This window comes from Antechinus flavipes, chromosome 6 (genome assembly GCF_016432865.1).
Source record: "Antechinus flavipes isolate AdamAnt ecotype Samford, QLD, Australia chromosome 6, AdamAnt_v2, whole genome shotgun sequence".
In the NCBI taxonomy this organism is placed as follows: domain Eukaryota; kingdom Metazoa; phylum Chordata; class Mammalia; order Dasyuromorphia; family Dasyuridae; genus Antechinus; species Antechinus flavipes.
In genome coordinates, this window is record NC_067403.1 from 26498345 (window position 1) to 26511935 (window position 13591).

At 37.4% G+C, this 13591-nt stretch overlaps 1 pseudogene; it reads left to right on the top strand.

Moving 5' to 3' along the window:
- The window catches only part of LOC127541371 (plakophilin-4-like), a 108316-nt pseudogene that overhangs the window by 22525 nt on the left and 72200 nt on the right, over positions 1-13591 (top strand).

Genomic DNA, 13591 nt, shown 5'->3' on the forward strand with positions numbered 1-13591 from the left:
GCAGTGCTTATGGACCCTAATGAATCCTGGAAGAATGGTCAAGCAAACCTTTCATTTCGTTTAGAGAACTTCATCCAGTAAAAGTTATGAACAATTGAATTACATCTGCCAAGCTCTGCTTGAGCTATCTGGCCATCCCTACTGCAGCAGATTGCTAAAAATGACCCCTCGTATTCTATTTTGAGAGCAATCAATCTATTGCTTATATTGCATTGAGTCATTAATCCTAATGACATTCATCTTGGAAAGACAAGAACTTACAGAAAAATTATCTATTGACACGATTTTCTCTGATGTAGAGAAGTATAAATATTAGTTGAAATACAGATTAGAAATCTACAATTTCTCTGAACCAAGAATTTGATATAAATGCAATTTGTTTGTCCCTACAGGAAATTTATACTGTACAATTTCACCATGGGTATACTTTCCACCCATGCAGGAAGTAAACTTTCAGCCCTCAGTCAGTGGTCTTCATTAGGCATTATGGAGCATCAGGACCATAATGAAAACCTATTTGCTTTGATAGAGACTGTCCAAAAACTCAGTTGGCATACCTTCAAGAACACAGAGCCACATCCATATTAGGAGGGGACCCTGGAACAGGATTTTGATGGAGGAAGGGATTACATATAAAGGAGAGAAATAATCCATTCTGTGGGCATTCAATGTGAAGTTTACTAAAATGCATGGAATTTCATGGGACAAGAAAGTCTCACTTTCCCACAATTTATATTATTCCCATGTTTGTTTGTTTTTAATCCTAGACATTATCCCAATGATTGATAATTCTACAACTGCCCGATGCTATGGCTATTTTTGTTGTTGTTATTGTATATTTCTTTCGGTTGTGCCTGAGTCTTCATGACCCTATTTGGGATTCTTATGTTGGCAAAGACATTGGAGGGATTCGCCATTTCCTTCTCTAGTTCATTTTTACAGATGAGGAAACTGAGGCAAACAAGGTTACGTGATTAGCCTAGATTCATCCAACTATTAAGTATTACCTATTAAGACCAGATTTGAATTCAGTAAGATAAATCTTCAATATTCTATTCACTGCACTACCTAGCTACCCATGCCAAAGCTATTGTATTCCCAAACTACTAGATCATGAGACTCAGAAAAAACCTTCAGCAATCTGGGGTAAGGGACTCCATTTCCTTCTAGATTTCTCTGGCTGATTTCTTCTTAAGGTGAGTCACCCTAAATTCTAACAGAGGGAAACAAGGCCTGGGACTCCTTCCCTCACCTGGGCTCACCCAGATTGGAAGCTATCTTTTGCTTGGGTGGAGTCTCCAGAGGTTGATTAGGATGTTCCTTGAGAGCAAAGGTCTTAATGAGGAAATAGAAGGAGAACTATCCTGGATCTCAATTTAATAATTGTGCATTAATATAATAGTATGTGAGAATTGGATGAAGATTTAGTTTCCACAAGTTAAGAAACTTAAAATAAAGTTGAAACCTAAGAAATGGAGGCTAGGAGCAGAACAAGGAAACAAAACTTATAAAAGGAAAATGTAATTAGAGGTGGGAACTTAGAATAAGAAAAAGGATTCTAAAATATAACCAGTGATGAGGATTTATAAGTGGAAGGGAAGATGTAATTAAGGACTTACACTCAGGTGGAGGGGGAGAAATAATGATGTAATCAGGGATGGAGACTCATCCAGTAGAATTAGGTGCTCCAAACAGATTGTGACCTCTGTGGTACTCAGTCAATAAGATATCAGGGGAGGCACTTGTGTTTCAAGTATAAAAAAGACATGCTGATTCTAAATATTCCTGTTCTGTAGAATACCCACTTCTGCAATTCTGTAATTAAAGACTTTTAACTTCAGCCCTTCCCAGTCCAATGAAGTTATTTCTCACATAGTATAATAATGTATTCACTGATGAAAAAAACTGAGTTACACAGAGGTTAAGTGACTTACAATTAGCTAGTCACTCAGTTGGGAACCGCCTGAAACAGGATTCAGAGCCAGGCTTTCCTCATTCCAAGTCCAACCTTCTATCCACCTGGATGCCTCAACTGTGATGCCTCAACCACACACACACACACACACACACACACACACACACACACACACACACACATATACAAAATGCTCAAATGCCAAATGTACATTTGCCAAAAAGATTATTTTATGGAGAACTCACAGAGGGCAAGTGCTCACAAAGTGGTCAAAAAAAGCAATACAAAGACACTCTCAAGGTCTCTCTTAAAAACTTTACAACTGAGCATGACATGGGAAACACTGGCACAGGACTACTGAGCATGGAGTCCCCTCATCAGAGAAGGCTCTATCTATATATTGATCTAGATACTATGTAAATATCGTGTCTATATATCTAGTACTTACCACACTATCTTTTACACAGGTATTTAACATTTTTTGACTAGCTAAAAAGGCCATTTTCCGCCTCATTTCTCACCTAATCCTAATCACCTAATGCCCTGATTGGGCACTGGCTCATTCAAACTAAGACCTGTTGAAGATCTTAGCCACGTCTCCCTCTACATCCAGAGCCATCTCCATCCTCCTGATCTCCATCTGGCCACTGGCCCCAGATGGCTCTGGAGGGGAAAGCGAAGCAGGTGCCCTTGACCAGCCCTCCCTCATTTAAATCCAACTCACTTGCATATCATGGTGTCACCTCTCTGATGTCATGGTTCTCTTCCAGAACGAAGAACAAATAACAACAAACATTATGCAATCGCTGATTGTCTATCTCATTATAAGGAAACCTTTTATATTAGAATTGGTCAGAATGAAGGTGACTACTTTAAGAGGTAGTCCCTCCAAATCTTCAAAAAAGACTAAATAATCTCTTAAGGGTTATTTTATAGAGGGTTTTTTTTTTAATCCTGGCATAATTTGGATTAGAAAGCTAATGAGGCTCCTTCTAAGTTTGAAATTCTATAACTGCAATTCTTCCCACGTTTGTTGAGAGCACACTGTTAAGAAAAAACTGTAATACCTCACAAGTTTAGTGGTAGAAAACCACAAACCACTATAGAATCATTATTATTTATATATTCCCATAATCACAGTCCCTTAGTCTGAAAAACACTTCTGTATAGTAACTCCCTGATACATATCATCAACTCATCTGTAACTTTTGATTTTAAAGAGGTTGCCTGGAACACTGAAAGTCCATGTTCATTCTGGTAAATTATTTGAATGATAGAATATCAATCAATCAGCCAACAAGCATTTATTTTATATCTATGATTAGCTGCCATCGTGTGAGGCACTGGAGAGAAAAGTACAAAAATGAAATCATTCCTGCCCTCAAGAAACTTCCATTCTATAAGAGGAATACAATGTGTTCAGAGATAAATAACTATAGCATATATACAAAGCAAATAAGAATCCAGATCTTGCAGACACCAAGCCATTACGCCACACTGCCATTTTTGTTATATTTCAAGATAAAGTAGTGCCTAATTTTTGAACATTCTATGCATTATCTAGAATATTATTAAAATTAAATATTGATTAAAATATTCTTAATAGAGATAAAACTTTTTCCATACCCACTCATTTTTAAATGGCTGACTTGCAAAGAGAGAGAAAGAGAGAGAGACAGAGAGAGGAAGGAAGGAGAGCCAATTGCCTTCTAATAACCTTTGTAGCCTACTTTCTAACCAAATTCTCCCAGGGTATGACACTGAGCTCTCTTCAGGGGAGATGCTCCACTTTCCATTGTAACTATTTTAGGTAACAATAAATAGAATTAGACTACACTAACATTTGCACATATTTGCTACAGGACTGCTATAAGATTAAATAAAGATAAATGGCAAAGTTAGTCATTGAATTAAAAAAAACTGTTAAAATACTTCAGCAACAAGTCTTTTTTTTTCCTCTTAGAACTCATTTTTGCTAGATATTCTGCAAATAACTCTATTTTTAAGATATTTTTAAGTAGACACATTAGTTAAAGGAGAAGTAAGTCATTTGGGAAGTAACATGGTTTCTAAGCGTGCCTTGGCTTGGGCTCACTTTCAGGGCTGTCAATTTGACAAGATCTTAACAAAATCCCCAACATGGAATTTCTGAGCTAGAAGAGAACCTCAAAGGGCTGTTTAATCCAACCTGTAATTGAAAAAGGAAATCTGCTCCAGCATAAAGCCTTGCTGAAGAGGGGTCATCTAGTTTGTGATTCAGAACCCCTTGAGAGGGATTCTCTCCTGAGGTTTTTTGGGTAACTTTTGCAGGCCTCTGCAATTAGAATTCATGGTCTAAGTATTAGTCAGCAAATGCATACTTTACCCCCCAATCTTTGATATAATGTAAGCTCCTTGAGGAGAGGAGAGGGATTGGGGGGGAGGGGGCTTATTCTCAGTGCCTAGCATACTACCTAGCCCATAATAAGCATTTCATGGTCTGGCTAGGTGGTACAGTGAAAAGAATGCTAGACTTAAGATTTCAGTTCAAATCCTGCCCCGTCACTCAGAACATGCATGACACTAAACTTTTCTTAGCCTCAGTTTCCTCGGCTATGACACATATGACAACATATACCCCACAGGGTTTTTGCAAAGATCAAATGAGATATAGTATATGAAGTACTACGCATTGTAATACAGCAGTACATAAATGTTAGTTATTGGGATTAGTAAATGCTCGTTGAATTGGATTGAATTAACATTGGGCCAAAATTCACCTTTCTCCAACCATTGCTTCAAATTCTACAAGTCCGTGATGTTAGCATGAACAGCACAATCTCCATTTTTACAAAAGATGAAACTGGGTTCCCCAAAGGTGAAGTAATATGCTCTGCTGCACCCCAACACTAAGTAGAGGATCCAGGACTAGAATCCTAGTCTTCTGACTCAATCCAATATTCTTCCCATGATAATGGACTAGAAGATGAAAAAGGATGAGAAATTGGAACTCTATTCCAGACCCAAAGGACACCTGAAACATGACTTAAATGTGCAGACGTTTCCAACTCCTCACTTTAGGTGCTCTGGCAAGCTGTTCTTGTTTATGCAGGGATGGGAGCTTCATCTGGAACCTGCTCCAATATTTGCTGGAAAGCTGCAGCTGGATGAACACCCAGGGTGACTCCTTCCAAGCTCCAGTTCAATCCAAATAATGGCAGATCATTCATTTTGTTAGTCCATTTCAAAAGTCAGCCAAACATGTCAAAACAAATCCCCAGGCTAGACTTGCTCAGATATTTATTTCTGTGATTATGCTATTGACATCTCCTTTAATGCCCTTTGACATTTCAGTGACATAAAATACAGTATCTATAGAGCCAGCTAAAGGATTTTCATTTAACAGAGTCTCAGTCCATCCTGACATGAACTCAGGAAACTAATACAAAATCAATGAATTCCATGGCCTCCTAAGATTCAATGGTGAAATATCCAAATATCCATGGGACCAGATTTTGCACCCAATGAATTTGCTCTCTTTCCCATCTACCATATTGTAAGAATATATTTTCATAGATGAAGAGAATGAATTGATTGCTGTTATTTTCAAAGATACTCCTTCCATCACTTCCCCATTTAAAGAAGACTTAGAAGAATCAATTTCTGAGGCATATACATACATATATGTGGCAATCTTGAGTATCGGTTAGATACTCTACACCAGGCTATTAATGACATAGAAAAGATTAAGGATCATTAGCCATCTAAATTAATCATATAAATTTTGATAGCAGGAAAGGACATTACAAACATTATTTAAGTCAACCTCTTATTTTATAGAGAAGGAAACTGAAGGTAATAGAAATGAGACAGCTCACCCAAATCACAGAGCAGAGGAAGGAACACTTGGATTCAGCCACTAGTACTTAATTTGTTTCTCTTTCCCAATTTGTTTTACCAAGACCAACTCAACTACTGTTGCTTTACTGTTTATATTAAGGACTTTTGTTTGAATTGATTGTTTTTCATTCTTTCTTCTGTCACGTCTCAATGCCTCATTTCTACTAACACAATTATATTTCAAGGCTTAGCTAGAACAGGTTCAATTTTCATTCTCTAAAAGGAGAGTAAGCATTGTGAAATGAATCCTTATACAGAACAACTAAAATTCATTTCTCTATCTTTTTCAATTAATTTGACAATTCAGCTATATTGTATCTAGTATATAGATCTGGTCTTCCATGAAAAAATAAGGTGATTCATAGCATTCATAAGTTCCAAACATTTTTTTTATCCATCTCTCAAGCAATTTATACACTTTCTATTCTGTTATTTCCATGATAGACACCTTTTCCCACCCTGTTTTTTTTTCCTTAGGTGTTTCATTTTACTTTTACTTGCTAAGTCTGGCATTCATTCTATGACTGACCTTTATCATTTTTCTTCTAGTTAGAAAATTCTAAGCTCATCTCATTACAGGTGACTTTATTTTAATTGGCCTTACATTTCAATTTCTCAACTTTTAAATATCTCTCACATTTTAAAACTAGTAATGACAAAAAATAAATAATAAAATCCTTGAACATAAATAGTAAAACCATGATGACCAGACTGAGGAAAATAATTCCACTGTATTCTACATACTGTTCAGTTCTACTGGCTGTTTTCCAGAAAATCTATCCCAAAACCCCAAAAGCAAAAAAAGTACATTACATTCCCAAGAACTTTATTCAGGACTCTCCAATCCTTCCTGTAACTCAGCTTCACAATTTCGGAATCATCCTTGACTCTTCTGTCTTCATCATTTTTCATAGCTTATATGTTAGATGCCAAATCTTATCAATTCCACCTTTTCAATGTTGCTCTTGTCTATCCCCTTCTCTCTCTCTACTCATATGTCACCATGCCCTCTCACCTGGACACCCTTAATAGTTGCCCGATTGGCCTCCCTATTTCTAGTCTCTCCTTCTCTATTCTGTTCTCTAAAATAGCTGCCAAGTTGATATTCCTTCAGCATGAAGCTTTTCCTGATCACCCCCTCCATCACCACCAACTACTAGTGCCTTCCTTCCGAAGCTATCTTGTATGTGCTTTGTATTCATTTTCATTTATCTGCATATTTATTTGGTATGTACTTATATATGTGTTTCTCCTAATTCCAAATATGTTTATTAGCTTTTCCTCATAGCGGGAACTCTCTTCCATGTCATCTCTACCTCCTGGCTTCCTTCGCCTTTCCCAATCCTCCTGAATTTCAATGCCCTTTTCCCTTGAGACTAGCTCTAACTGACCACATGTAGAGCATTTTATTCATAATTGAAATTTTGTGTTTTCTCCCTCATCATACTCTGGAATTCTTAACAAGGGTCTATTTTGGGTTTTTGCCTTTCTTTGCATCCCATGGTTTAGCACAGTGCCTTCTACAGAGTAAGCACTTAATAAATGCTTATTGACTTCTTTTGACTTGACAATGTAAACTCATTGTGAGTAGGGATTTTTTGTTATTTGTACCCCCTGCACTTAGCATTGTAGACTGAAGCATTAGTAGAATTTTAATGAGCTCTTGCTGATTGAATGATGTATTATTTTAACTAATGATTTTTATACTCTTGAATCGTCAAATCAATCAAAATAATTAAAGCGATTTGAGACAAAAACTCAGATTTAATCAAACATTAGTTATTTTGTAAGCAACCATTGAAATATAACAAGTGGTTGGAATATGACTATTTCCTTCTTTATGTTGATTTGTGTCTGTGCATGTATACATAGACGAAGGTCAAATATTCATATCTGATGACGGGATGATTGCTTATGAACTCACAGCAGTTCACCATCTGCTAATTAAGAAAGGGGTTACAATCTGCTTCTATGGAAGGAGTATTCATACTGATAAAGTAAAGATCTTTTACTAAATTACTGAAGTAAAAATACATGAATTGTACAGTTTCTGTTCAATTCAATTAAACAGGCATTTTAAAGCACCTATTTGCATACAGCATCTCGTGCTTGTTCTAAAATATGAATAAAGGAATGAAACCCTAGCAAATATCAATGCCGCAGATTTTCCTCTAAAGACCTAGAGAATTAAAAATAACTTTTCCCCTTGTGGACAATTATTCTTATTCTTAGCTAGAGCAATGGCAATTGGGAATGTCTGGGACCCTAACTGTATCATCTTCTTCTAAGCATGATGGAGGGATGGGAGATATATTGAATTGTAATTACCCTCTTGAAATTAGGGTTCTATTGATTAACCCTTTGTGTAAAGCAAACTATCATTTCCTTAGGCACTGAACTGATCTCTCCATCTTATTCTCTTCACCTTGCTCTGTGTGGGAGCACAGGAGGGAGGGGGTCAGACAAGCTACTGAGAAAGGGAAGGTAACTCTCCTGGCCCTGCAACTGTCTTGTGGTTCATACAGCCACAACCCCTCCATGAGGTTGTCTCATATTCCAGAACAGCGGCTGTGATTTCCTAATCTGAGCAGACCCTCTTAGTGAAGGAGACACTGCCATGAAGCAGCCAGGAAACCTCTTGAGACCAAGCTGCCCGGCCATTCTGTCTTCTCAGCTTACTTTTCACCGGGCCAACTGGAACTCTTCCATTCCCAGATGCTCTCTTGCTTTGGAAGGCTGCTCCATGATTCACCAGAGAGCTGGAAGTGGACAAATTGTTGCCATCTAGAAAGCTGCAAGCTCAGAGCCCCATCACCAAGCATCACAAAGGAGGAGGAAAAGCTCCCTCTCATCTCTTTTAGCAACTGCTGAAGCACCATCCCAGAAATTGTGCTCAACCTAGAAGCCCCTTCCTAGGAGACTGGCAGACGTGCCAGTGAGGGAGTCGGCAAACCTCGGGCTCATGATGCCGTCTGCCCAGCACCCTTCTCACTAAGACAGAAGCGGAATAAGGCTGATCAGATCTCCTGGGTCGCTGCCCAGTGAGCAACAGAGACTGCCTCCGCCCCAGCTGGACAGCAGCTAGGTCCGGTCCCAACAAGGCGAAGAGCGAACCCAACAGAACGGCTACTCCCTGTCAGGGCAGTCAGTCCCAACAACCTGACAGACACGCGGACGAGCCCAGCTCCTCAATCCCAAGTGTAGGAGGTGAACCATGCTCCTGTAAAGAACACATTGTTGCTGTCCAAACGGTCCAACAGAGCTTGGGCGAGCACGTGGGGCCATCACTACAAAGGGCTGCTCCTGATATTTATGAATATGGTATTGACGCGAGGATGGTTCACCTCCTCCAGACAGTCGCAAAGGCTTGGGAAGTTCTTCTGCGAGGCAGCAGAGCCAGGGGCCAAGAGCTGCCCTCTGCTGTGACTCCTGACCGTACATTCCCTCGTTCTATAAAGGTTGAACCTAGTATAATTCAATATGCTGCAAACTGAATTATACATATACATATACTAGGAGAACCTAGTATAATTCCATAGAACTGTTGAGCTGCAGGAGTCCCAGACAGCATTGTATCACGTTGGCTCAAGGGTGGGAAATCAACCAAAGTCAACCAGCCAGCAAAGCAGTCTTATGTGCTTGGAAGAAGCAATCATGTAAACACCACAGCTACCTGGGAGGAACCCTACAGACCCATGCACTATCAAATGCAAGAGTAAAATTGTAACAGACTTCAGCGGGCATCACCAGTTAGTGACAAACGACTAAGTTACTGTCCATAGAGTGCATTCAAAAAGACTGTAGGGAATTTGCCTGGTTGGAGTCTGAACTGCCTGAAGTTGTTCCCTTACTGCAATATCGGTTTCCATCAGTTCAAGCAAATGCAGTGACCTACTTAAAATATCTGTGCTTTGGAGCTAACAAAATGAAAACTAAAATATGTAGATTAGGGGAAATCGAGTATCTGGCTGACCTTTTGGACCACAGAGTTTTGGAAGTATAGAAGGATGCTTGTGGTACAATACAAACATCTACCCATGAAAACACAAGAGTAAGTTGATGGGATGCCTCCTCTATTGCAAGTGTTAAAAAAAATCTATCGATGCAGAAATAGGGAAACTTGTAACTGGAGTTCTCTAGAACTTGTCTTCATGTAATCCAACAAAGACGACCTCATTCAAGATGCTCTGTCAACTTTAACAAACACTGTGATAGTTCCACATTCTGGATGGAACCATTCTTTCTTTGATGATCATGAAATTAAATTTCAGAGTTTACTAGTTTTATATCGTGCTATTAGTTGGCTGAGGAATCTTAGCTCTGCAGGAGAAGAGAAACAAATGAGGTCTTATGAAGGCCTTATAGATTCTTTATTATTTGTGACCCATGCATGCGTGAATACTTCTGATGATGAGAACACTCTGACGAGAACTTGAGGACCCTATCCTTTTGATTTGAATTTTCTGATGTGGCTACTGGGGATGAATGAATTGGAAAAAATCTATCAGCAAAAATTCAGAACCAAATTGTTGAGAGAGGGAAAGGGAAAAAGAAGAGGAGGAGCAGTAGCAGAATCGGGAGAAAGAAGAGAAGGAAGAGGAAGAAGAAGAAAAGAAATGGAAGAGGAAGAAAAACATGGAAGAGGAAGAAGAAGAAAAAAAGTAGAAGAATCCCTGAAAGTAGCAATATTAAACACAGAAGAATAATCCTGAAAGTGGCAAAATGGAACATGATATGGCAATAGTGGAACCTATAGAACATTTACAGAAAAGATAGATGGAATAAAGAAAAAAAATTGCTTACATCTATATCAACATCAGAGCACAAGAGATTCAAATTATACCTTTTCCTCTCAACAACCAACAGATGACATCTAACATTCAATCGGTAATACATCTTTATCACCAGCCCTTTTAGGAATTACAGAACCTCATTCTGAGCATGATTGGACAGAATAATCTATGCCCAGGTGATGTCATACATAAAAGCATACATGCTAGTAAGATGTCAGATATATGACGCACTGTTTTGCAACGTGCTGTCCTTACAAACTCTGTGAGAAGCTATAATATGAGTCATTTGAAAAGTCAGTAGTTTCTGTATTGAGATATTTTCCCCTAAAAGCAATGGAAAAACAACCAATTCCACCTTCCATTTTCATCAGCTATTCCCCCATTTCCTGGATATTACCTGGTCTTTTTGTGATTTTTAAGTAACTGACCCAATTTAGCCAAATTCAAAGGCAACATTTGCTGTAAAAGGGTTTTATGTAAGTAAGAAGAGGCATGTTTCTAGAAGGGAACTGAATTATAACCACTCTGTAATACAGTTAATTATTTCCTGCTCTTATCTCTTTTATGATCACTTTCTTTCTTTTATACTGCATGTATAAAACTCTGGTTTCTTTATGATTTTCTTTAGCTATATCTCAGTGACAAAGTTCTATTCAGGAATGAGAAATGTATATCTTTATACAGAACAGATTCAGAAAATAGTAAAATATGTCTCCCATGTGACTGACAAGTTTAAGTGGATAAAATTCTACTGTATTGCAATAATGCTTTCATGCTCTGTGAAGAGTTTTACACAGAATTTATTTGAAAATCTGGCCTTAAATAATTATGAAGATTTCATATTTTCCACACTTTCAGCTGTCCTGTTAATTATAAGCTAGAATTTTCTAATAAAACAGAAAGAGCCACAAAAGGGAATATCATATTCAAAAATCTATTTCTTAAAAAATAAATAAATAAATAAAAAAGCTGGTGAAAGCGTAACTACTGCTAGGGAGTAAAAAAATAAATACATATACTGCCCTGGGGAGGGGTAAGCATACCTGAGGAAATGACAAAAGTCTTCTTGAAAGAGATCTCTTGAGCTTTTCAAAACGGTATGGTGAGCTCATCCTTCAAGGAAGTTAGATTTTCCAAGAGGTGGAAGTGAGGAAGGAAAATGTTCCAGATAGAATTGACAACTTGTGCAAAGTTACAGAATGGTGAAAAGAATGGTATTTAAAGGGCCATTTAAAGGGCCCCATTAAAGGGGCATTGTACGTGACTTCTGTGCACAGTGTACAAAGAAGCGATTTGCAATAAATTTAGAAAACAAGGCTCAAATCAAATTTCAAAGGGCTTTAAGAGACAAAGAGTTGGTATTTTATCTAAAGGCAATGGAAAAACACTTCACTTTCTTAAACAAAAAACAAACATAGTAATTCTTACATTTTAGGTATATTATTTTGGCCATGATGTAGAGTTTGAATTTGAGAGATATTACTGATATGGCTATTCCAACAGTTCAGGCAAAAAATTATAATGGCCTTTTCTATGATGGTTGTGATGCAAATAGAAGATATGGTTTATCTGGTTCAGATGACAAATCACTAAGAATAAAAAGAGACTCTGCTGCCTAGCATTATTTGTCTTGAATATCCATTCAATTAATTAATTTTGATGTTATTTCCAATGCAAAGGACTTTCTCTTTTCTTTGGCAGAGAAAGCTGAAAGAAGATAAAGTTTCAGAAGCTTTTCCTATGCCCTCCCATCAGTTATCTTCATCATATTTATAATTAGCAATAGTCATTTGTCATCTATGTGTCTCCTCTTCCCTATAATATAGCTTTCAGTAAGTTCCCTTTTTTATTTTTTTGCTTCCCTGAACATCTTCACTTCATTCTAAGCTTTGAGAATTCTGACATTATTTTTTGTAGCATCATACCACATTCATATTTATCTTTAGTCTTGCTTCCAACTTCTGTACTGATCTTTTTTTTTTTTTAATCTAAGTTGGGTGGTAAATATCTTATATATCCATATCAGTCTCTTTAGGAAACTCTTTTGTCCCTTCTGTTCAGATTTTTTCCTCTTTTTGTCTAGTGCCCATTCCTCTTGTAAAATTACCCTGTAAAATTTTAGTTGATGAGATACTACCTACCTTTCTTCTAAAACTTTTGAAATATGTTTGCTCAAAACCTAGGTTTTTATATAAAACCATGTGCCTCATTTTCCTCAAGAACAGTTCATCTGGATAGGCTGGATAGGTGAAAGATTGATTGCATTATTGCTCACTATTACAAAATGCCTTTATACCAGTTTTGTGATATTTTCGCTAAACTTCTTTTCTATTTCCTCTGTTTAGGTACTCTGATAAAAATTTTTAAACATCTAATTTTCATTCTTCCTCTCATTATCTTTATCCAAATGTTTTCCATCACATTTCATGAGTCTATCATCTTAAAAATACAATTATTACTCTTCCTCTTTTACCTATCTTGTTTCTTTTGATTTAGGCATATCTACCCAGGGTCACATTTCAATCATGGGTTTCATCCCATTAAGTCTTAGTGATACCTATGAGATTAAATTTATCTCCTTTAATTAGAATTTCTTTCTGTTTCTTGAAATTTTATTTGGATTTTAATTCTCCCAGTAACTAGCTATAGGATCTGAATAAATTATTTCATCAGTCTTGAGCCTCAATTTCTCTATCTCTAAAGAGATCCCAGAAATCTCTCCCAATTCTAAAACTCTCTAATTTATGGGATATAAAAATAACATTCAGCTAAATTTGGGGGGAGCCAAAAATTTTAGCCTCGTGTTTCTTTCTTTTAATTATATATTTGTGTTTATGTGGGTGTGTGTGTGTGTGTGTGTGAGAGAGAGAGAGAGAGAGAGAGAGAGAGAGAGAGAAAAGAGAGAGAGAAAAGAAAGAGAAGAGAGGAGGAAGAAGAGAGAGAGATTTCTATATTTTTTGGGGACTAATGACATTCAATTGTTATGTCCAGCCAAGTTGCATCC